Source organism: Hemiscyllium ocellatum, chromosome 14 (genome assembly GCF_020745735.1).
Source record: "Hemiscyllium ocellatum isolate sHemOce1 chromosome 14, sHemOce1.pat.X.cur, whole genome shotgun sequence".
In the NCBI taxonomy this organism is placed as follows: Eukaryota; Metazoa; Chordata; class Chondrichthyes; order Orectolobiformes; family Hemiscylliidae; genus Hemiscyllium; species Hemiscyllium ocellatum.
The window spans coordinates 83,833,605-83,856,573 of NC_083414.1; the positions used below are offsets into that span (position 1 = coordinate 83,833,605).

Sequence of the window (22,969 nt, forward strand, 5' to 3'; positions counted from 1 at the left end):
TTTTCGGAGCGCTGCTCTTTCATCATGTGGTTGTGGAGTCATTTCCTGTTTCATTAAGGCACAGAAGAATCTAACACTGACTCTCCCATTGATACCATTCACTCTGTGCTGCTGTGGTCACTGCTGATGGGTGAACGTGCCCCAACCCCACCACCGGGACCTGCAGATCAGTTGATCCATTTGCTTACCGCTGTTGTGAGGCCAATCCTCAGGTAGCACTTTTACTGATATGGATTTGCGATTATTGTGGGTCAAGCTCAGGAAAATGACACAGGACAATATCGAGGAAAAGCGACTTCATTGGGAAAGATTAATTTCACGGGTTTTCAGCAATGGCTGAGCACGATTATCACTGGACTGTTAACTCAGATACCCACGCAAATGAACCAGGGACCCGGGTTTGACTCCAACCATGCCAGGTGTTAGAATTGGGATACAATAAATATCTGGAATTACGGATCTAATAACACCCATAAATCCATGGTCAAGTGTTGAATAAACAAAACCATCGGTTCACTGACGTCATTTGAGGAAGGAACCTGCTATTCTTACCTGGTCGGGCCTCGATGTGACTCCAGACTCACTGTGAGTCTCAACTGCCCGCTGTGCAATTAGGGATCGCAATCAATACTCCCGAGCCAGCGACGCCCTCATACTGTAACAGAATGAAAAATAAAAGTTAATTCGGCTCTAGCTAGATTACTGTGTGCAGTTCTGCGATTCACAGTATAGCAATGATGTGATGGCACTGCGAACGTTGCAGGAGAGATTCACTGGGATATTGTCTGGGCTGAAGAGTTTCAGTTATAAGGAGAGATTGGACAGACTGGGGTTTGTTTGTGTCCGAGCAGAGGAGATTGGGGAAGACAAGGCTGAGATGTACAAAATAATGAGGGATATGGATAGGATAGACTGAAAGAAGCGTTTGTTATTTATGGAGGGATCGAACACCGGGGCCAAGAGATTTCGGGAAAAGGCAGAAAGGTTGGAGTAGATGTGCGCAGGTGGAAACCCTTCCAATCTGAAACAAACTGAGACTTTAATTTGCGATGCCAAAACATACAAGACTATGGACTAAACAATGGAAAACTTGATTCAGGTCGTTAAGCAATTGTGTTGGACAAGTGCAGCTACAACAGGCTGAAGGACTTCCTTCGATGTTGTTGCCCTCCACAGTATCGTGGTCAGTGTCCCCGCCTGTCACAGAGCTCAATTCTCCGCTGAGGGCATCGTAAAGGTTTTTAATCTGTGGCTGTGTTCCCCAGTGAAGGTTAATAATGCCTGGCCTTCCATTCTCGGTGGGACGTGTCACAGGAAGAACTGTGCTGTCAGAATCAGCGTGTGGAAGGACTGCAACTCCTGGGGAGAGAGTATGTCAGTGAAAGTGCAAACACGTAACTTCTGCAAACTGCACATTGTGTTTGTGTTGGAATGAAAACCATTATATAGAGTTGTTCCTGACTGATGTGTTTATTTAAATCAGGAATCTGAGGAAGAAAACAAAGTAAACCCATTCAGATCTGAGTGCAGAAACATTTCCAGCAACACTAATGAGGTTGTACAGCGCAGAACCGCGTTTGGATGCATTGAATTCGGGTTGATGGGCGCAGCTTGCTTTCACTCGGCTGAGATACCAGTGTGTAAAGCCATTAAACATGTTACAGATGGTGCTCAATGTGATGGTACATTTGCTCAGTGGTTCGCACTGCTGTTACGTCTGTAGGTTAGGTGGATTGGCCGTGTTAAATTGCATTGATGTGTCCAGGGAGTGAATTCAGTAAGTTGAGTGAATTACCCATGGGTAACGCAGTGATAAGGTCAGCAGTCACACGATGCCAGGTTTTATTTCAGCAGGTTTATTTGAAATCACTAGCCAGAGGGCTGCAGGGATAGAGATGGGAGCTAGGTCTTGTTGAGATGCTGTTCAGAGTGTCCCCACAGACTCAATTGGCTGAACTGTACTTTCTGTATTGTAGGGAATCTGTGATTCTCTCAGAGAGGACACTGCTAGCGTTTACTGGGGTACTAAGACATTACAGACGATGCTGACGGCGTTTAGTGGGGATGGAATTTTATTTATTTGTGTGTTGGAAAATTTGAAACTGAACCAAGGAAAACCGAATGGAAATTTTGCTCAGCAATTGAGGTTTGGATAGAGTAAATGGATGGTAAATTCACTCTTTCAAGTTGGTAATTTTCTGAACGTCAGGCTTTCAAAACCATCGATGTCGGACAAAGAAATAATGGGAGCTGCATTTCTGTCACTCAGAGAATCCGATTCCAAAATATTTGGAAAGCACATTTAGAGACATACAAGCAATGAGTTTCACCAGGAGAGCGACAGCCTGTGGCCAGGTAAGAGTGTAAAAGTAGAGTGTGGGGAGTAGAAGGTGCGAGGAAACAATGTCTAATTTGGACGACTTTAGATGTAAAGATAGCTCAGAAACGTATGCAGCTGATTAAGATTCAGCAAAAACTCAGAGTTTTGAAACATTTCCGTTAATATTCCACATGAAACATTATAAATGGAACTGAGCAGATTTTGTATATTGTCAAGGAAAGATACTCTATAATGAATAGGAAGTGACCAGTCTCTTGGAGATCGATTTCCTGCTTTAATCCCATGCCTGAAAGATGGGAGGACAACCACCATGATATTGGGTTCATTTGATACCCACTGAAATCTGCTAAAATAACTGAGCATCAAAACTGGCATCTTATTTTGTAGTTTAACCTTTGATTTTTCTCATCAGTATTTTATTTAAGCTGAAATAAATTCGGAGCAAAATTGAATACAATATTTAACGTTCCAATGTTGTAAATCCATTTCACTTCCAATCATTGCAATGAACAGAGTTAGGTTGCAGCAAAATTAATAAAATGAAATGAACAAAAAAACATTTCTGGGAATTTTACCCAGTTCAGGTGCAGCCATATGAGAAAGATCGTCGAGCGAAAACATAACCTTCACTTCTCTCTCCATATATACTTCTTCATGCGAGAGAGAATCTGAAGAAATTATGCATCAAGACTAAACGTGCGTGTGAATGTGACGGGAATTTCATGTTTGCTGGTTCATTCTGAGACTGTTTCGACTCGGAATGAATCAAGGACAGGTATTCCTTCCAAGGACGAGATCAATTCCTTGGATTTTGCTGGTATTATTATTCCGTTGAAAGCAGAAACATAATGGTGTGCATTCGATTCATCTCAGGGAATTTCTTATCCCCTAGGTGCACCATATGTAATCCCGATGTGGTCACATGTGAGCCCCTTTGCAATGGGCTGAAGTGGCCCAGAGGTTAAGCCGACGGGTTGGTCTTACATTGTGCATGTGTGAATTTGAATTCTACTCTGGCTGTTACTTCTATCAAACGCAGCTGTGGTTTCTCTTTGTGCCTCACATCTTTAATATACACTGGATGGAGAACCTTGCTCTTGCCCTTCATTGCACCGGAGATTTGTGATAAATCGATGCCACATCAAGGTCGAAATAAAGCAATTTTGTTCTGTTGTGAGTTAAATTGGGATAATGAAATGGAGTGCATCATTGCTTTCCTCCTTTCATTCCCTCTCGACTTTCTCTAAATTTTCAACGCATGAAAGAGAAACAAGTAAGGAGAGATCGAGAGCAATAGATTATCCAGTGGGATTGTGAATGAGTATTTTGGTGTAACACTCCACACAAAGGTCTGATCAATATTTCAAATAATCAATTGTAATTGGAACAGCAGAAGACTTCTCCAATGAAACAAACCTTTCATTCTTTCACAAATTACTGCTGTGTGTATCACACCGCAAACCATCATCTAGCATGAGCACCAAGTTGCCAACAACATTAGATCCAGCAATTCTCTTTAGCAATCACAGCTTCTGCACCTACCCATCCGTGGTGTACCCAGTATCATTTGTTGTCTACAGGCCACGGCACATTTCTTGTTCACGAGTTTATGAGCTAAGTTCCTCACCCATCTGATCAGTTTGAGAAACCTTTTCTATCACTTCATCCCATCCCCTCAGAATTCTAAAGGTATCAATAAAATAATGCGTTCGACCAAATGATATAGGATTCAAAGTCGGCCATTCAGTCCATCGATTCTGCTCCACCATTCAACGAACTCATGGCTAATCTGATAATCCTCAACTCCATTCCCCTGCATTGCCTCGACAAAGCTTCATCGTCTTTCTGATTAAATATCTGTCTGGCACAGGTTGAAAATAGACAACAACTCAGCCTCAACAGCAGTTTCGGTAAGGAGTTCCACCGATTCACTGGCCCCTGAGCAAAGAATTTACTCCTAATTTCTGAATTAAATTGGCAATAACTAATTCTGAGTTCATGTCCTATGTTACTCCTCATACCAGAGGGTAAACCACCTCCCCATATCTACCCTGTCCAGATCCCATGAATATTGAACGTTTATAAATGTTATAATGTGATTATAGAGCTCCCCTCCACCTCCTCTGTTTCAAGGAAAATAATCCCAGCCTAACCAATCATTCCACGAAGCTCCATATTCTCCAGTGTTGACAACATGTTCGTAAATCCCTGCTGTCCTCTGCAGCGTCCTTACATATTATTACGGCAGGTGGAGAAATTTATGTGAGGCAACGGTTGAAATTTCAAGCACAGAAGGGCAGTGGAACTTGAAATCAGACAGCAACTGGAATTAGATTGGTCCACACAAGGACGAAATGCAGTAACGATAAATCTGACAAATGAGAATCTGATCATACCGTATTGACATTCAATGGCTTTAATGTCACCTAATTCCCCTGTGTAATCGTCCACGGAGCTAGTATTTATGTAAAACGGATTGAGACTAGCTATATAAAAATTTTGAGAGCAAACACATGTCAGTTAGTACACAGTTTTTGATTATAAATTCAATTCATTGCTCCGTGAATCCTACATCGTCTGAAGGCACAAATGGGATGTGGTACAGAACTCTCTCCATTTGCCTCGATGGGTGTAACTTCAATAATCCTTAAGGGACTGGACACCATCCACGACACTGCAGTCACTTGATTGAACTCTATTTAAAACCTGAATATTTATTCCCTTCACCGCTGAGGCACAATTGCAGCAGAGTGCACCAAATACACGATGCACTGGAGTAAGTCATCCAGGCATTTTGAAAGAACCTTCAAAGCTCAACAGCTGTACTGACTATAAGGACATGGTTGGAAGATGCAACGAAACACCACCATTTTCAAGTTCCCCTCCAAGGCCCACAGAACCCTGACTTGGAAATGAATCAGTGATAAACTCATTGAGTGGTGAAGTAGCCTTGTTGGGCAAAGTTTCATACTTCTGCCCCCCATCTTTTATCTTACATTTAGTAAATGTTGATTCATGCGGTGACCAGACTTGGGCTCAGTCCTTCAGATGTGCCCTAAACTGGTGATTGCTAAAATCATTCACAGCCTCTGGTCAACAATAGATAATATCCAAAAATCCTCTTAATAAACTGATTCCCATCAAGATGAAAGTGCTGGGGAAGCACAGCAGGTCCGGCATCAGCTGAGGAAAAATCAATGTTTCAGAAAAAAGACCGTCATCAGGAATGAGACTGGGAGCATATGGGATGGAGAGATAAATGGGAGGGGGTTGGATCTGGGGACAAGATAGCTGAGGGTGCAGTAGGTGGATGGAGGAGGGGGCGAAGGGGATATGTCAGAGCAGAGGGTGGAGCGGATAGGTGGGAATGAAGATACACAGGTGGAACAGATCAGGAGGATGGTGCTGAGCTGGAAGGTGAAAACTGGAGTAAGATGAGGGAGTGGGCTTGAGGAAACTGAGGAAGTCCACATTGATGCCATGGGGTTGAAGGGTCCCGAAGAAGATGAGGCGTTCTTCCTCCAGGCGTCGGGTGGTAAGGGAGTGGTGATGGAGGTGGGCCAGGACCTGCATGTCCTCGGGAGATTGGGAGGGGGAGTTGAAATCTTAGACCATGGGACTGTGAAGTTGATTCTTGCAGTAGTCCTCTTCTCTGAAGTGCTGTGTCAGAATACATCCGGTCTCCCCAGTTGAGAAGAGACCGCATCTGGATCAACTGATACAACGAATGACATGTGTGGAACTGCAGGTCAACCTTTGATGGATGTGGAAGGCTCCATTGGAGCCTTGGACATAGGTGAGGGGATAATGTGGGCGCAGATTTTGCATTTCCTGCGGTGGCAGAGGAAGGTGCCATGAGGGAATTGACTCCCATTGGAGGGTGTGGACTTGATTAGGGAGTCAAGGAGGGAAAGGTCTTTGATGAAAGCGGATAGGTTTCGGGAGGGAAATATATTCCTGGTGGTGGGGTCAATTTACAGGTTGCAAAAATGTCGGCGGATGATGTGATTTATGCAGAGGTGGGTGGAATGGAAGATGACGATCTTCCTCTCTCCATGTTCTGCCGTTGATGTGTTTGGAGGTGTGGGGTTCATGGATAGGGGTGGGGGACATGGATGAGATGCGTTAGAGGGTATCTTCAACCACTTGGGAAGGGAAGTTCCGGTCTAAAAGAAGGAGGCCATCTGGTGTCTTCTGTGGTGGAACTGATCCTCCTGGGTGCAGATGCGGCACAGGCAGAGGAGTCGGGAACACAGGATAGCATTTGTGCAGGAGGTGGGGTGGGAGGAGGTGTAATCCAGATAGTCAGTCTGTTTGTAAAAAATATCAGTAACACTGACCTCAAGGGATATTTTTCCCTCCCCACCTCTATCCACTTTCCGTAAAAATCGTTCCCTCCACGACTACCTAGTCGATCCATGCCCTCCAATGACCAACCCTGCCCTCCCAGCACCTTCCTCTGCCAGTGCAGGCATTGCAAAACCTGCGCCCACACACCCCCCCACCCCACCACTTCCGCTCAATGCCCCAAAGAAACATTCCACATTCATCAAAGTTTCACCTGCGCTTCCATACATGTCATTTATTGCATCTGTTGCTCCCAATGCAGATTCTTCTACAGTGGGGCCACTAGACACTTTCTCGTAGAGCGCTTCAGAGAACATCTTTATGACATCGGCAACAATCATTCCCAACGCCCCGTGACTGAACACTTCAACTCCCCCCGTCAGTCTCCAGAGGACATGCAGGTCCTGGGCCTCCTCCACCGCTAATCTATCATCACCCGATGCCAGGAGGAAAAACGTCTCATTTTCTACCTCATGACACTTCATCCCCGTGGCATCAATGTGGATTTCACCAGTTTCCCCATTCCCCCTCCCCTCCCTAACCTTGCCCTCGTTCCAACCTTCCAGCATGGCACCATCCTACTGACCTGACCCACCTGTCTATCTTCTTCCCCCTTATCTACTCCACCATCTTTTCCGATCTAACATTCTTTTCCCCACCTCTATCCATCTATTGCACTCTCAGCTGAATTCTTCCAAGCCCCAACCCTTCCATTTATCTCTCCAACCTCGAGCCTCCCAGCCTTAATCCTGATGCCTTTTGCCCAAAACGTCAATTCTTTCCTGCAACTCGAATGCTGCCTCACTTGCTGTGGTTCTTCAGCACCGCTCTAATATTGACTGATCGACAGCATAAACAATACGCACTTCTGTCCAATTGATTCCCCGTCCATTGATCTTCTGCGATCATGAATGTCCACTCCCAGATCTCTTTGTCTGTCTATGTCACCAAGAATACTCTGTTATTGTTTCTTCTCCCCAATTTCGTGAACACGCATTGATCTGGATTCAATTCCATTCAGCATGTTATCTTTCCACTTGATTGATACATCACTGTAGTCTCTGATATTCTTCATCATAGTCAACTACACGACCATTTGTTACATCATCAGCAAACCTCTGAATCACGGCAATTATGACTAAGTCGAAATCATTGTCTACATCAGAAAACAGCGGAACTCCACTGGAAACACACATCCAGACATCGTTCATTGCTGGTTTGGATTCACAGCTTCAATAACAGCAGAAGAGAACTCCTGCTGTGATTTGTAAAATTGCTGCTGACTCTCTCCGTTGGTCTTCTGAGTGATCACTTCTCACATAAGGGAGTGATGAATGACCGGTGCGCATTGTGACTGAGTAAGTGAGTTTATACCTCAGCGGGTAATTGAATATCTTCCTGCACTCACCCCATGGCCCTGACTTCTTGGCGCTGCGGGTATCCTTGTGTCTATTAAGTTTGACAATCAGTTGAATTCGAGTCCACACAGGCACTGTTCCCATTTTACCCGTTGTTCAACTATTTTGATTCTTCCTTATTCTCCCATGGAATGTTTTTATCATTGGTCTGAAGAGCATTTGTTGTTCATTCTTAATTCACCTTAAACTGAGTCAGAGGCCATTCATGAGTGAATCACGTTGTTGTGGGTCAGGATCACATATTGACAGGACTCGTTATAGTTCGAAGGGACATGACAGGATGAGTGTTCAGTAAACTAAAGTTATTGTCTCTGTTCATGAGATTGGGTTTATTTTTGAGATTTTATTCATCGAATTTAAATAACAGCAGCTGCCACGTTCCTGTCACCAAAGATTACGAGCTCAATATATCGCCGCTGCACTGACAACTCCCTGCTATATTTCTCCATTCAAAGAATGACATTGTCAATTCAGATTATCCCAGAGAGAATACGACGCATTTCTGTGTTGGAATGCAAGCAATGTACGCTGTTTTAGAGTGTTAACTGTAGCAAGAGACTGATGTGGAGATGATGTGAGCAAAAGCAGTTCTTACTGTCAAAGTAAAAAAATACCGCTGTGTTAAGGAAAATCTCTGAGATTCACCAGACTCTCACTGACAGCACAAGCACGCCCCCTCTGAACCAGTCCTCAGTGGAGGTTAATGGACGCTCTGGGAAAGTTTCACAAAGTATGGTCAGTCGGACCAAAAGTAAGGAAGACGTTCGTCTCTGCAGTGTTTCACAATACTACCTTTCCCGTGAGCAGTCGAACAGACTAAATGATTGTGCCACAGACTGCGACGGCAAGCTCCGCTGAAAAGTAATCCTTTAAAACCGGTGTAAGCAACACAACGTCATTGGGGTACACCGCGTGGAACCAGATACTTCGGTGTATCTCATTCATGCGCACCACATAACCAAAATTAAACATTTCCCCCTTCCCCAGCATTTGGCCTCAATCCCTCTAAAACCATCCTATCCATAAACTCATCCGATTACCATTGCAATTTTCTGAGTGCAATAGCCTCCTTCACTCCCTCTGGTAGCTCATTCCATACACCCATAACCTTGTGTGTGGGAAATGTGCCTCGGGGTCCTTTGTCAATTTCAGACCACTCACCTTAAACCTACGCTCTCGAGTTTTCAACACACCCTAGCTTGGGTAAAACACGTAAATGCTCAGTTCACAACCCTTCCATAAAATCATTTCGCAGCCGTGACGCTGTCGGGAAAATTGTCCCAGCCTATTCCTCCTCACTCTACAGTCCAACCATTGACGACATCCTTGTCTATATTTTGTCACCAATTTCACGTCCCTCTTTATTTGTTAAGTTTTTCAAGGTGTCAATTACCCTGGACAACAATGAGCTATTGGAAAAAGAAAGGAGAAACGGAAAATGTCTTCAACTTTCAGTGCTGGATGCCACAGAGCCGCAGGCATCCGCCGGCGGCTTGTTTCTGTAGTGTAGCGGTCATCACGTTCGCCTGACACGCGAAATCTCCCCGGTCGAAACTGGGCAGAAACTGCTTTGTTTCTCAACTGCAGACTTTTACACGGGCCCCTACTTATTATATTCTTTATTTCTCTCTTTTCAGCTTTGTCTGGGAAGTGGTGGTGCACTAAGGCTGCAGTATGTTTGAAAGAATAGTCTGGAATTGCCCTGTTGTTAGTTGTGAGATTATTTTATGCCTCATGCCCTGAGACTGTCTCACATTTAGCATTCATGCTTCTCTGTGTCTCAACATGCATTAGGTATGCCAGTTTTACTTGTGTTCCGTGTTAAATGCTTTCTGTTTGCGATTCGCTCAATACATAACGAGTTAACAGGGTTTCTGAGGTAACTTGCAGCAGCAAAAATCCTCAACTGAAGATCTGGGAAAATTGCACGAAGTATGGTCAGTCAAAGCAAAAGTAAGGAAGTCGTTCGTTTCTGCAGTGTTTCGCAATACTATCTTTCCCGTGAGCAGTCGAACAGACTAAATGATTGAGCCACAGACTGCGACAGCAAGCTCCGCTAAAAAGTAATCCTTTAAAATCGGTGTAAGCAACACAAGGTTATTGGGGTACACCGTGTGGAAACAGATACTTCGGTGTATCTCATTCATGCTCACCGCACAGCCAAAATTGAACAAATCCCATTCCTCAGCATTTGGCCTCAATCCCTCTGAACCCATCCTATCAGTTTCTGTTGCAATTATTGCAATTTTCTGAATGCAATAGCCTCCTTCACTTCCTCTGGTAGCTCATTCCATACACGCACACCCTTGTGTGTGGGAAATGTGCCTCGGGGTCCTTTGTCAATTTCAACCCACTCACCTTAAACCTATGCTCTCGAGTTTCCAACTCATCCCAGCTTGGGTAAAACACGTAAATACTCAGTTCACAACCCTTCCATAAAATCATGTCGCAGCCGTGACGCTGTCGGGAAAATTGTCCCAGCCTATTCCTCCTCACTCTACAGTCCAAACATTGACGACATTCTTGTCTATATTTTGTCACCAATTTCACGTCCCTCTTTTTTTGTTAACTTTTTCAAGATGTCAATTACCCTGGAAAACAATGAGCTATTGGAAAAAGAAAGGTGAAACGGAAAATGTCTTCAACATTCAGTGCTGGATGCCACAGAGCCGCAGCGCGACCGCCTGCGGCTTGTTTCTGTAGTGTAGCGGTCATCACATTCGCCTCACACGTGAAAGGTCCCCAGTTGGAACCTGGGCAGAAACTGCGTTGTTCTTCAAGTGCCGCCTTTTACATGGACTTTCCTGTTTGCTTTCACTTCTGCAAAACCTGCCTTCGAAATTGTTCGAAGAAATCTGCTCTCTTCGTGAAATGTAATGCAATTCCATTAAATTAGTTTGCAAAGGATTGTAAAGTTTTTTTTTCCGACCTGGGTCTGATCAAATGACATTCTGCTTCAGAGTGCAGTTACCGCGTTCTGAATCTTCCACCAAAAGCAGTACCGCGTTTGCATTCCTTGTGCAGGCGGGCCGGTTCAAAGACAGGGAAGAAGCTGATGCGCTGGTGTCACAGGACACCACGGATTCCTGAACTAGTCTGTCTGTCAAACGTAGCCCAAGCCGTCTCTGAAAGGCCTAATTTGGAAGCTGTCTGTCGTTATTCAAGGTGCGAGAATTGGTACCAGAGGTGCTGAATCATGGTTTCGATCAGTTCGCACGTTAGTGACTCATTCAATCAGCAAAAGCAATGAAAGAAATTACACTCTCAGAGGAACATTTGGACTTGTGCTTTCATAACGTCGCTCGTATTAAGGTGCGTCCCGAGATCTAAGCCGTGTTGGAACTGAAACGGAGGAATCGACAGAGAGGCTACGGAATGACATCGCATCCTTTTGGTTTTCTTTAAATCACTGACGAGCAGGAAAATGTAAACGGGGAGAGCGAGTGGGAAAGTGAGGCAGTTGCAGCTCTGGTGAAATTCCTTCTTTGTGAGTCACTCAGCAACAAGAGACGTGAAGGTGACTCATGCGTGAGAGCTCTTCACTTCGAGAACAAAAAGCACTCAAGGGCAGTTAGCACCTCTCCCAGAGTGGGGGTTGGGTGAGCAGTAACTTCTGTTACTATGTTCAGAAACTGCCTTTTCGATTGACTTGGACAGAAATTGCATTTCTAATAAGCACCATGGAGTTTAGGAAAATTTATTGAGTCGCTCCTTGTCGATTCCCACACTGATTTCCAACTCAGTTGATATCCATGTGGCACATGTCCAGGTGTGAACATCTCTGCAGCAAATTGCACGGCGAAGGTAAAAGGCAAGGAAAAGTGGCATCTCGAACAGACACAGTGACTGAAACTATGCTGCACGGTATGATGTGGAACACGGCCTGCTCAGCTTTGTGCATTTTCCCTGTAGTCCGGTGTGTTTCGTGTTCCGTGTAAACGTGAAAGTTGTCCTGTTTCGAGCAATGTGTGAAATCATTCAGCAAAGCAAGAATGGAAATTGAAGTAATGTCAAGCAGCGCATGGTGATTTGACCAAATCATAACCGAACATATATTCTCACGCAGTCATAGATACATTTGTAGCTGAAAAGAGTCTGAGAAGATAGACTCAGCTTAGTATTGATTTTTGTCCGGATTGATGGGCTATCGTTATCTGCTGCGAAATTGACAATGTAGCCGGGCACATCCCTGCAGCTGTGCTAGTCAGAGCGGGACCATGGAGGTTCCTCAACTGAGGATCTGGGAAAATTTCACTAAGTATAGTCAGTCGGAGCAAAAGTAAGGAAGTCGTTCGTTTCTGCAGTGTTTTCTGCAGTGGTCATCACATGCGCCTTACACGCGCAAGGTCCCCAGTTCGAAACTGGGCAGAAACTGCTTTGATCTTCAATTGCAGCCTTTTACAAGCCGAGCGGTCTAAGGTGCTGGATCCAGGTTCCAGTCGTGAATGGGGCTTGGGTTCGAATCCCACCACTGCTATTTCAGCTGATCAACTCCATCGCCTCAGCACTGTTAAAATGCTGCTTCGATCCCCGCTGCATGGATGCACCCGGGGATTTAAATGTGGTTTGGAAACGTGCTGACTATTGCAACGTTTCTCTGCTGTCGTGATGGTAATCGCTTCGTCTCTTGCTTTACATTGCAGGCAAGTTGAGAGTTTACTGGAACCGAATGGAGACTGTTATTTCATCGCTGTTGTGAAACAGAGTCCTGCGGTGAGTCGATTCATCGTTATTTGGCTTTCTGGCGAATGGGAAAATCGTTCCAATGAAAATGTTATTGAATTTCTCCCATTTCCATCGTTTCCGTCCTGGAGACATCAGAAGGGAAAGGTAATCTCATCAAGACTGTCATTGTTGAAATTCACTTTTTTATGGCCCATACTTATGATATTCGTTCTTTCTCTCTTTTCAGCATTGTCTGGGAGGTGGTGGTGCACTAAGGCTGCAGTATGTTTGAAAGAGTAGTTTGGAATTGCCCTGTTGTTAGTTGTGAGATTACTTTATGCCTCTTGACCTCGGACTCTCTCACATTTCGCATTCATGCTTCGCAGTGTCCGAATATGCATTAGGTATGCCAGCTTTGATGGTGTTCCGTGTTAAATGCTTTCTGTTTGCGATTCGCTCAATACGTTACGAGTTAACACGGGGTCTGAGGTAACTTACAGCAGCAGAAATCCTCAACTGAGGATCTGGGAATATTTCACGAATTATGGTCAGTCGGAGCAAAAGTAAGGAAGTCGTTCGTTTCTGCAGTGTTTCACAATACTACCCTTCCCGTGAACAGTCGAACAGACTAAATGATTGTGCTGCAGACTGCGACGGCAAGGTCCGCTGAAAAGTAATCCTTTAAAACCCGTGTAAGCAACACAAGGTTATTTGGGTACGCCGCGTGGAAACAGATACTTCGATGTATCTCATCCATCCTCACCACATAACCAAAATTAAGCAAGTCCCGTTCCACAGCATTTGGCCTCAATCCCTCAAAACCCATCCTATCCAGAAACTCATCCGATTACCATTGCAATTTTCTGAGTGCAACAGCCTCCTCAACTCCCTCTGGTAGCGCATTCCATACACCCATAACCTTGTGTGTGGGAAATGTGCCTCGGGGTCCTTTATCAACTTCAGACCACTCACCTTAAACCTATGCTCTCGAGTTTCCAACTCACCCCAGCTTGGGTAAAACACGTAAATGCTCAGTTCACAACCCTTCCATAAAATCATTTCGCAGCCGTGACGCTGTCGGGAAAATTGCCCCAGCCTATTCCTCCTCACTCTACAGTCCAACCATTGACGACATCCTTGTCTATATTTTGTCACCAATTTCACGTCCCTTTTTTTTGTTAACTTTTTCAAGATGTCAATTACCCTGGACAACAATGAACTATTGGAAGAAGAAAGGCGAAACGGAAAATGTCTTCAACTTTCAGTGCTGGATGCCACAGAGCCGCAGGGCGACCGCTGGTGGCTTGTTTCTGTAGTGTAGCGGTCATCACGTTCGCTTCACATGCGAAATCTTCCCAGTTCGAAACTTGGTTTTTCAACTGCAGCCTTTTACATGGACTTTCTTGCTGGCTTTCCCATCTGCAAAACATGCCTTCGAAATTGCTCCAACAAATCTGCTGTCTTCGTGAAATGAAATGCAATTCTATTAAATTAGTTTGCAAAGCATTGTAAAGTTTTCTCCAACCTTGGTCTGATCATATGCCATTCTGCTTCAGAGTGTAGTTACCGAGTTCTGAATCTTCCACAAAAAGCAGTACCGCGTTTGCATTCCTTGTGCAGGCGGGCCGGTTCAAAGAGAGGGAAGAAGCTGATGCGCTGATGTCACAGGACACCACGGATTCCTGAACTAGTCTGTCTGTCAAACGTAGCCCAAGTCGTCTCTGGAAGGCCTCATTTGGAAGCAGTCTGTCGTTATTCAAGGTGCGAGAAATGGTACCAGATGTGCTGAATCATGGTTTGGATCAGTTCGCACGTTAGTGCCTCATTCAATCAGCAACAGCATTGAAAGAAATTACACTCTCAGAGGAACATTTGGACTTGTGCTTTCATAACGTCGCTAGTATTAAGGTGCGTCCCGAGATCTAAGCCATGTTGGAACTGAAACGGAGGAATCGACAGAGAGGCTACAGAATGACATCGCATCCTTTTGGTTTTCTTTAAATCACTGACGAGCAGGAAAATGTAAACGGGGAGAGCGAGTGGGAAAGTGAGGCAGTTGCAGCTCTGGTGAAATTCCTTCTTTGTGAGTCACTCAGCAACAAGAGACATGAAGGTGACTCATGCGTGAGAGCTCTTCACATCGAGAACAAAAAGCACTCAAGGGCAGTTAGCACCTCTCCCGGTGTGGGAATGGGGTGATCAGTAACTTCTGTTACGATGTTCAGAAACTGCATTTTCGATTGACTTGGACAGAAACTGCATTTCTAATAAGCACCATGGAGTTTAGCAAAATTTATTGAGTCGCTTCTCGTCGATTCCCACACTGATTTCCAACTCAGTTGATATCCATGTGGCTCATGTCCAGGTGTGAACATCTCTGCAGTAAATTGCACGGTTAAGGTAAAAGGCAAGGAAAAGTGGCATCTCGAACAGACACAGTGACTGAAACTATGCTGCACGGTATGATGTGGAACACGGCCTGCTCAACTTTGTGCATTTTCCCTGTAGTCCGGTGTGTTTCATGTTCCGCGTAAACGTGAAAGTTGTCCTGTTTCGAGCAATGTGTGAAATTATTCAGCAAAGTAAGAATCGAAATTGAAGTAATGTCAAGCAGCTCTTGGTTATTTGACCAAATCATAACCGAACATATATTCTCACGCAGTCGCAGATACATTTGTAGCTGAAAAGAGTCTGAGAAGATAGACTTACTATTGATTTTTGTCCGGATTGATGGGCTTTCATTATCTGTTGCGAAATTGACATTGGAGCAGGGCACATCCCAGCAGCTGTAAGAGTCGGAGAGGGACCATGGAACACTTTGCATGTGACTTTCCATCTGTTGTTACGCAGGGGCATAATTGTAAATGCAAGAAAATGGGGAGCGTGGCTGGCTGGTAGTGTGGCCGAGTGGTCTAAGACGCTGAATCCAGGTTCCACTCTCGAAAGGGGCGTGGGTTGGAATCCCACCGCTGCCATTTCTGCTAATCAACACCCCTGCCGCAGCATTGTGAGGCACAAAAAAATTCGTTACATCCCAGGTGAATTGACTGTGGTGTGAGAACGTGTTGAATATTGTGAAGGTTCTCTGCTGTTATAATGGTGTTCGCCTTCCGTGCAGAAAATAGCAAACAGTGTAACTGTTGCTTTACGTTCCAAGCAAGTTGAGACTGTTATTTCATTGCTGTTGTGAAACAAAGTCCTGTAGTGAGTCGACTCATCGTTATTTGGCTTTCTGCCGAATGGAAAAATCGTTCCAATGCATATGTTATTGGACTTCTCCCATTTCCTTCATTTCCATCCTAGAGACATCGGAAGGGTAAGGTAATCTAATCGAGACTGTGATTGATGAAATTCACTTTTTTATGGCCCCTACTTATTATATTCTTTCTTTCTCTCTTTTCAGCTTTTTCTGGGAAGTGGTGGTGCACTAAGGCTGCAGTATGTTTGAAAGAGTAGTTTGTATTTGCCCTGTTGTTATTTGTGAGATTATTTTATGCCTCATGCCCTGAGACTGTCTCACTTTTAGCATTCATGCTTCGCTGTGTCTCAACATGCATTAGGTATGCCAGTTTTGTTTGTGTTCCGTGTTAAATGCTTTCTGTTTGCGATTCGCTCAATACATAACGAGTTAACAGGGTTTCTGTAGTAACTTGCAGCAGCAAAAATCCTCAACTGAGAATCTGGGAAAATTGCAGAAGTATGGTCAGTCACAGCACAAGTAAGGAAGTCGTTCGTTTCTGCAGTGTTTCACAATGCTACCTTTCCCATGAGCAGTCGAACAGACTAAATGATTGTGCCACAGACTGCGAAGGCAAGCTCCGCTAAGAAGGAATCCTTTAAAACCGTTGTAAACAACACAACGTTATTGGGGTACACCGCGTGGAAACAGATACTTCGGTGTGTCTCATCCATGCTCACCGCACAGACAAAATTAAACAAGGCCCATTCCCCATAATTTGGCCTCAATCCCTCTGAACCCATCCTATCAGTTCCTGGTGCAATTATTGCAATTTTCTAAGGGCAATAGCCTCCTCCATTTCCTCTGGTAGCTCATTCCATGCACGCACAACCTTGTGTGTGCGAAATGTGCCTCAGGCCCTTTGTCAATTTCAGACCACTCACCTTAAACCTATGCTCTCGAGTTTCCAACTCACCCTAGCTTGGATATAACACGTAAATGTTCAGTTCACAACCCTTCCATAAAATCATTTCGCAGCCGTGACGTTGTCGGGAAAATTGCCCCAGCCTATTCCTCCTCACTCTACAGTCCAACCATTGACGACATCCTTGTCTATATTTTGTCACCAATTTCACGTCCCTCTTTTTTTTTTAACTTTTCCAAGATGTCAATTACCCTGGATAACAACGAGCTATTGGAAAAAGAAAGGTGAAACGTAGAATGTCTTCAACTTTCTGTGCTGGATGCCACAGAGCCGCAGAGCACCCGCCTGAGGGCAGTTTCTTTAGTGTAGTGGTCATCACGTTCGCCTCACACGCGAACGGTCCCCAGTTCGAAACTGGGCAGAAACTGCTTTGTTCTTCATTTGTAGCCTTTTACATGGACAAGAACGGAGCTTTCTTGCTTGCTCTCCCATCTGCAAACCTGCCTTCGAAAATGCTCGAACACATCTGCTCTCTTTGTGAAATGTGATGCAATTCCATTAAATTAGTTTGCAAAGCATTGTAAAGTTTTTCACCCACCTGGGTCTGATCATATGACATTCTGCTTCAGAGTGTAGTTACTGCGTTCTGAATCTTCCACCAAAAGCAGTACTACGTTTGCATTCCTTGTGCAGGCGGGCCGGTTCAAAGACAGGGAAGAAGCTGACGCGCTGGTATCACAGTACACCACGGATTCCTGAACTAGTCTGCCTGTCAAATGTAGGCCAAAGTCGTATCTGGAAGACCTCATTTGGAAGCTGTCTGTCGTTATTCAACGTGCGAGAATTGGCAGCAGAGGTGCTGAATCATGGTTTGGATCAGTTCGCTCGTTAGTGACTCATTCAATCAGCAAAAGCAATGAAAGAAATTACACTCTCAGAGGAACATTTGGACTTGTGCTTTCATAACGTCGCTCGTATTAAGGTGCGTCCCGAGATCTAAGCCGTGTTGGAACTGAAACGGAGGAATCGGCAGAGAGGCTACGGAATGGCATCCCATCCTTTTGGTTTTCATTAAATCACTGACGAGCAGGAAAATGTAAACGGGGAGAGCGAGTGGGAAAGTGAGGCAGTTGCAGCTCTGCTGAAATTCCTTCTTTGTGAGTCACTCAGCAACAAGAGACGTGAAGGTGACTCATGCGTGAGAGCTCTTCACATCGAGAACAAAAAGCACTCAAGGGCAGTTAGCACCCCTTCCGGAGTGGGGGTGCGGTGAGCAGTAACTTCTGTTACGATGTTCAGAGACTGCATTTTCGATTGACTTGGACAGAAACTACATTCTAATAAGCACCATGGAGTTTAACAAAATTTATTGAGTCGCTCCTTGTCGATTCCCACACAGGTTTCCAACTCAGTTGATATCCACGTGGCACATGTCCATGTGTGAACATCTCTGCAGCAAATTGCACGGTTAAGGTAAAAGGCAAGGAAAGTGGCATCTCGAACAGACACAGTGACTGAAACTATGCTGCACGGTATGATGTGGAACACGGCCTGCTCAGCTTTGTGCATTTTCCCTGTAGTCCGGTGTGTTTCGTGTTCCGTGTAAACGTGAAAGTTGTCCTGTTTCGAGCAATGGGTGAAATCATTCAGCAAAGCAAGATACGAAATTGAAGTAATGTCAAGCAGCTCATGGTGATTTGACCAAATGATAACCGAACATATATTCTCACGCAGTCACAGATACATTTGTAGCTGAAAAGAGTCTGAGAAGATAGACTCAGCTTACTATTGATTTTTGTCCAGATTGAAGGGCTTTCATTATCTGCTGCGAAATTGACATTGTAGCCGTGCACATCCCTGCAGCTGTGCGAGTCAGAGTAGGACCATGGAGGATCCTCAACTGAAGATCTGGGAAAATTTCACGAAGTATGGTCAGTCGGAGCAAAAGTAAGGAAGTCGTTCGTTTCTGCAGTGTTTTCAAGATATCAATTACCCTGGATAACAACAAGCTCTTGGAAAATGAAAGGTGAAACGGAGAATGTCTTCGCCTTTCAGTGCTGGGTGCCACAGAGCCGCAGCGCAGCCGGCTTAGGCTTGTTTCTGTAGTGTATTGGTCATCGCATTCGCCTGATATGCGAAATTTCCCCAGTACGAAACTGGGCAGAAGCTGCTTTGTTCTTCAATTGCAGCCATATCTATTGGCTCTATGATACTGCAGGTAAAATGATAAAAAAGATGAATAAAATAATGAAGTAAAATTGTCGAAGTTGTTAAATTCCAACGACTTCAAATAATTTTGTATTCAATTATTTCAATTACATTTATTATTTGTGTTTTTTCACTGTTCTGTACCTCTTATTTCTTGGTTGTCTCTCTTTCTGTCGCTTCCCACTCTTTCAATACGTTTTTCCTCTCCTCTTCCCGCTTTGCTACGCATCTCCCCTGTTTTCCATTTAGCCTGCTTCACACATGCCCCACATATTTTGGTACGGTGATCGAGTTGCGCGTCTATCCCTGTCAAATGCTTCATTGCGCTGGCGAGGCTTTCTGCTTGGTGATTTCGTGGTTCACTTCGTTTGGAAATACAGCAACGCAGCTGAGATCCGGCATTGGACCAACTCGTTGCCGTTCCAAGACAGCGATGGTCGGCTTTCGAATGAACACACATCGGAATCGATCATGTGACAAGTTCTTGCAGGCGGTGAAATTAAAAGCCGCGACAGAACCTGGCACAGGGTGGCTAACGATGTGAGCGCGTCACATGGCCAGCGTGGGGATTGAACCCACGACTTTGGCGTTATTAGCACCACGCTCTAACCGGCTGAGCTAACCGACCAACACAGCTGCCCTCCGAAAGCAAATGCCTATATTGCCCGTGCTCACAATCACGGCAGGTGTTCATTTTCTGATTTGATATCGATCGCACACTCGTCCGAGGTATTTCCTTTCGTTGCAAAACTTTTCAACAAAAAAAAGCATTGACTTTTCCGAACGCGCACACTCGAGCTAACCATTTGCTCTGATATCCAAAATTAAGCGCAATGTCCGGACACAGGCAATTTCAATCGCAATGCCAACAGCTCAGCTGCAGTTTGTCATGTTGCCAAATATCGTCTGGAGAAACGTACCTTCAACGATCGCTCACTGTGCTTCTGGAAAGTCACAGACCTTTGGAGTCAGGGTTATGTGCTGAGAACTTATGCCAAATGCATTTGAATTGTAATCTAGCAGTGGGATTCTTTCAGCACCCGAAGGACGCAGTTGCTTCAGAGTCAGCAACAGCGCAGAACTCAATTGCACGTTTTCCTCAATGAGTCATGTTGCTTATGCAATCTTCGTTTGACAGCATATTTAGCAAGTTATCACGCCTTCCTGCAGCGTTTGTCAGCCACAGATCAACTGCTAAGATGACTGCTTCAGACAGCATGCTCCATCCTACAATTGAAAATGGAAAAGGCGCAAACGTTTACAGGCTGAATGCTCTCTCACTATTTTGCCTGGTGCGTCAGAGGCTGGGAGCTGATCTTATGTAGGTTTTTCAATCATGAGAGGCATGAATCGGGTAAGTAGATAAGGTGGGGCAGTGCAGAACGAGAGGGTATAAATCTGGTGTGGGAGGGTGAGAATTCGAAAGGCAGTGAAGTGTAACGGCTTCACTCAGAGGGTGGTGCGTGTCTGCAATAATTTGCCAGACGAGCTGTTGATGGCTGGTACAATTCTAATAGTTTTTAGGAATTTGGACGTGTATTTGAATTGGAAGGGTTTAGAGTAACATGGGTCAAGTGCATGCTCTCGCGGCTGGATCAGTTGAGGTTATATGCTCGGTGTGAACGAGTTCGACCGAGGACTGTGTTTTCAGTGCTGTCCTTATTTAATGACTTTATGATATTGCAGGTGCAATGAAAAAAATATCAATAAAATATTGAAGTAAAATTGTCTGAAGTTGTGCAATTCAAACAACTTCAGATAATTTTATTTCAACTGTATTAATTACCTCTTTATTTCTGTTTTTTCCCCTGTTCTGTACTGTATCTCATATTTCTTTACTGTCTCATTCTGTCGCTTCCCACACTGTCAATCTATCTTTCCTCTCCTCTTCCCCCTTTAGATTAGATTACTTACAGTGTGGAAACAGGCCCTTCGGCCCAACGAGTCCACACCGACCCGCCGAAGCGCAACCCACCCATACCCCTACATATACCCCTTACCTAACACTACGGGCAATTTAGCATGGCCAATTCACCTGACCCGCACATCTTTGGACTGTGGGAGGAAACCGGAGCACCCGGAGGAAACCCACGCAGACACGGGGAGAACGTGCAAACTCCACACAGTCAGTCGCCTGAGGCGGGAATCGAACCCAGGTCCCTGGCGCTGTGGGGCAGCAGTGCTAACCACTGTGCCACCGTGCCATCCCTTTGCTATGCTGCTCCCCTGCTTTCAATTTTGCATCTGCTTCACCCATCCCCCACATATTTTGTCACGTAGCACTAGCTTCAGCCTTGGTCATTCACGGTTCCTAATCTCACTTTAATCTCTATGTGCACTGTCATTATCACCTTTGCATCTGAAGCCTCGACTCACCTTCTCTCAGCGTGACGTAAATAGCTCCCTAATTCTCCCCTTTTTTGTCTTTAACAAAGGGTCAGTTCGACTCGAAACGTCAGCTCTTTTCTCTCCTTGCAGTTGGTGCCAGACCTGCTGAGATTTTCCAGCATTTTCTCTTTTGGTTTCAGCTTCCAGCGTCTGGATGCCTTTCCATCTTGGAGTGGAATTCCTTCTTTTGCGCTTCTTGCTTGAATTGTTTGCAGGTATGGCGTGCGATTGGTGATTCAGCAGACCATGAGGTGGTGTCCACTGACGTGGAAGCTTCGCCAGGCGGATCTCGTAGGGGAGCTGTTGATCTCGGAGTGCAGTCAAAAAGGTCAGAATATGAAACTTAATTAAGACACTATACAGCATCGTTAGGTTCTGTTACGCTCGCGTCTGCATGTGTGCTGGTGTTTGTACGTGTACTTGATCTATCACCTACTCGAGATTTCCTTTCGCTGACATCAGCCTCATGTTCTCAGCGTTGCAATTCAAATATTCTATTTTTCCCGTCCTTTTCTCCTCTCTCTCCTCCATCATCGACCTCAATATTTCCACCTGTCATTTACTAAAACTTCCTCCCCCAGGTAAACCACATTCCTTGATCCACAACTCTGACTGCTTTACACACGCCAGGACGTAATTAGTTCGCATGTATTGCATTTTTGGTTGGCCCTTTCAAGTACTGTGTGGACTGTCCTTTCGTTTGCTCTTGTCGGAGCGCATTTTTAGAGTAACTGGTAAAGTATTCAGCTCTCTCTCTCTCTCTCTCTCTCTCTCTCTCTCTCTCACGCGGTACCGTTATTCTTTCTCTCTGACTTGCTTTCTTACCTCCGGGGTCCCCTCTCGCATTGGACAGTACGACTCAATGCCTTGGTTTTCGTCAACCAAGAAGCCACGCATCCAGGATGCCTTTGGTGAGTCCAACTCAACCAGTGGTGGTTCCATGTCTAAAACCACCCTTAAATTTACTGTCACTGAAACAATCCAGAGACGGCTGTTCCCTTCCCTTGGGCTTTGCTCTAATGCCAAGCAGGATTTCACTGAACCCTGTCCCTGCTTTATTTATTCTCTTAGAATGAGTGTCACGTAAGTCACGACTGTTACTGCGATCCTATTCGATCCGAATGCCGGCGCTTGTGTGATCGACAGATTCGGGGTCCTCTCACACAAAAAGGGCCAATTCAACTCTCGAAATGAAGAGAGAAACAACTTCATGGCGCTGGCGGCTACGCCTCCGAGGAATCTTCAGAATCCCTCTCAGTCGCCTGGTACCGGGACGGGCCCCATAAGTTTACTGTCATGGAAATTAAATTGACTTGACTCAACTCTTAGCAAGGGCAAAGAAAGGAGCTTTATTTAAATTCAGCAGAATTGACCCCAGTACTTTCATCTCAATGCCTCAATGTAAGGTTTATCTGAGCATTGTTCAGATACTTGCCTTATACTGTTTCTTATCTCACACTCAAGGGAAACGACTGGGAAAACTCAAGTTGTTGTTCTCT

The 22,969-nt window shown here is 44.9% G+C and overlaps 1 long non-coding RNA gene and 3 other non-coding genes across 4 annotated transcripts in view; 3 read left to right on the plus strand and 1 right to left on the minus strand.

Moving 5' to 3' along the window:
* LOC132822431 (uncharacterized) overlaps positions 1 to 22,969 on the plus strand; it is a 569,944-nt gene that overhangs the window by 405,198 nt on the left and 141,777 nt on the right. The gene's annotated exons all lie outside the window — the stretch shown is intronic.
* trnav-cac (transfer RNA valine (anticodon CAC)) lies at positions 10,800 to 10,872 on the plus strand. Its single transcript has one exon. It is a non-coding gene; the product is annotated as a tRNA-Val (tRNA).
* Positions 17,229 to 17,301, plus strand: trnav-cac (transfer RNA valine (anticodon CAC)). The gene has a single exon. It is a non-coding gene; the product is annotated as a tRNA-Val (tRNA).
* On the minus strand, positions 19,637 to 19,710 carry trnai-aau (transfer RNA isoleucine (anticodon AAU)). The gene has a single exon. It is a non-coding gene; the product is annotated as a tRNA-Ile (tRNA).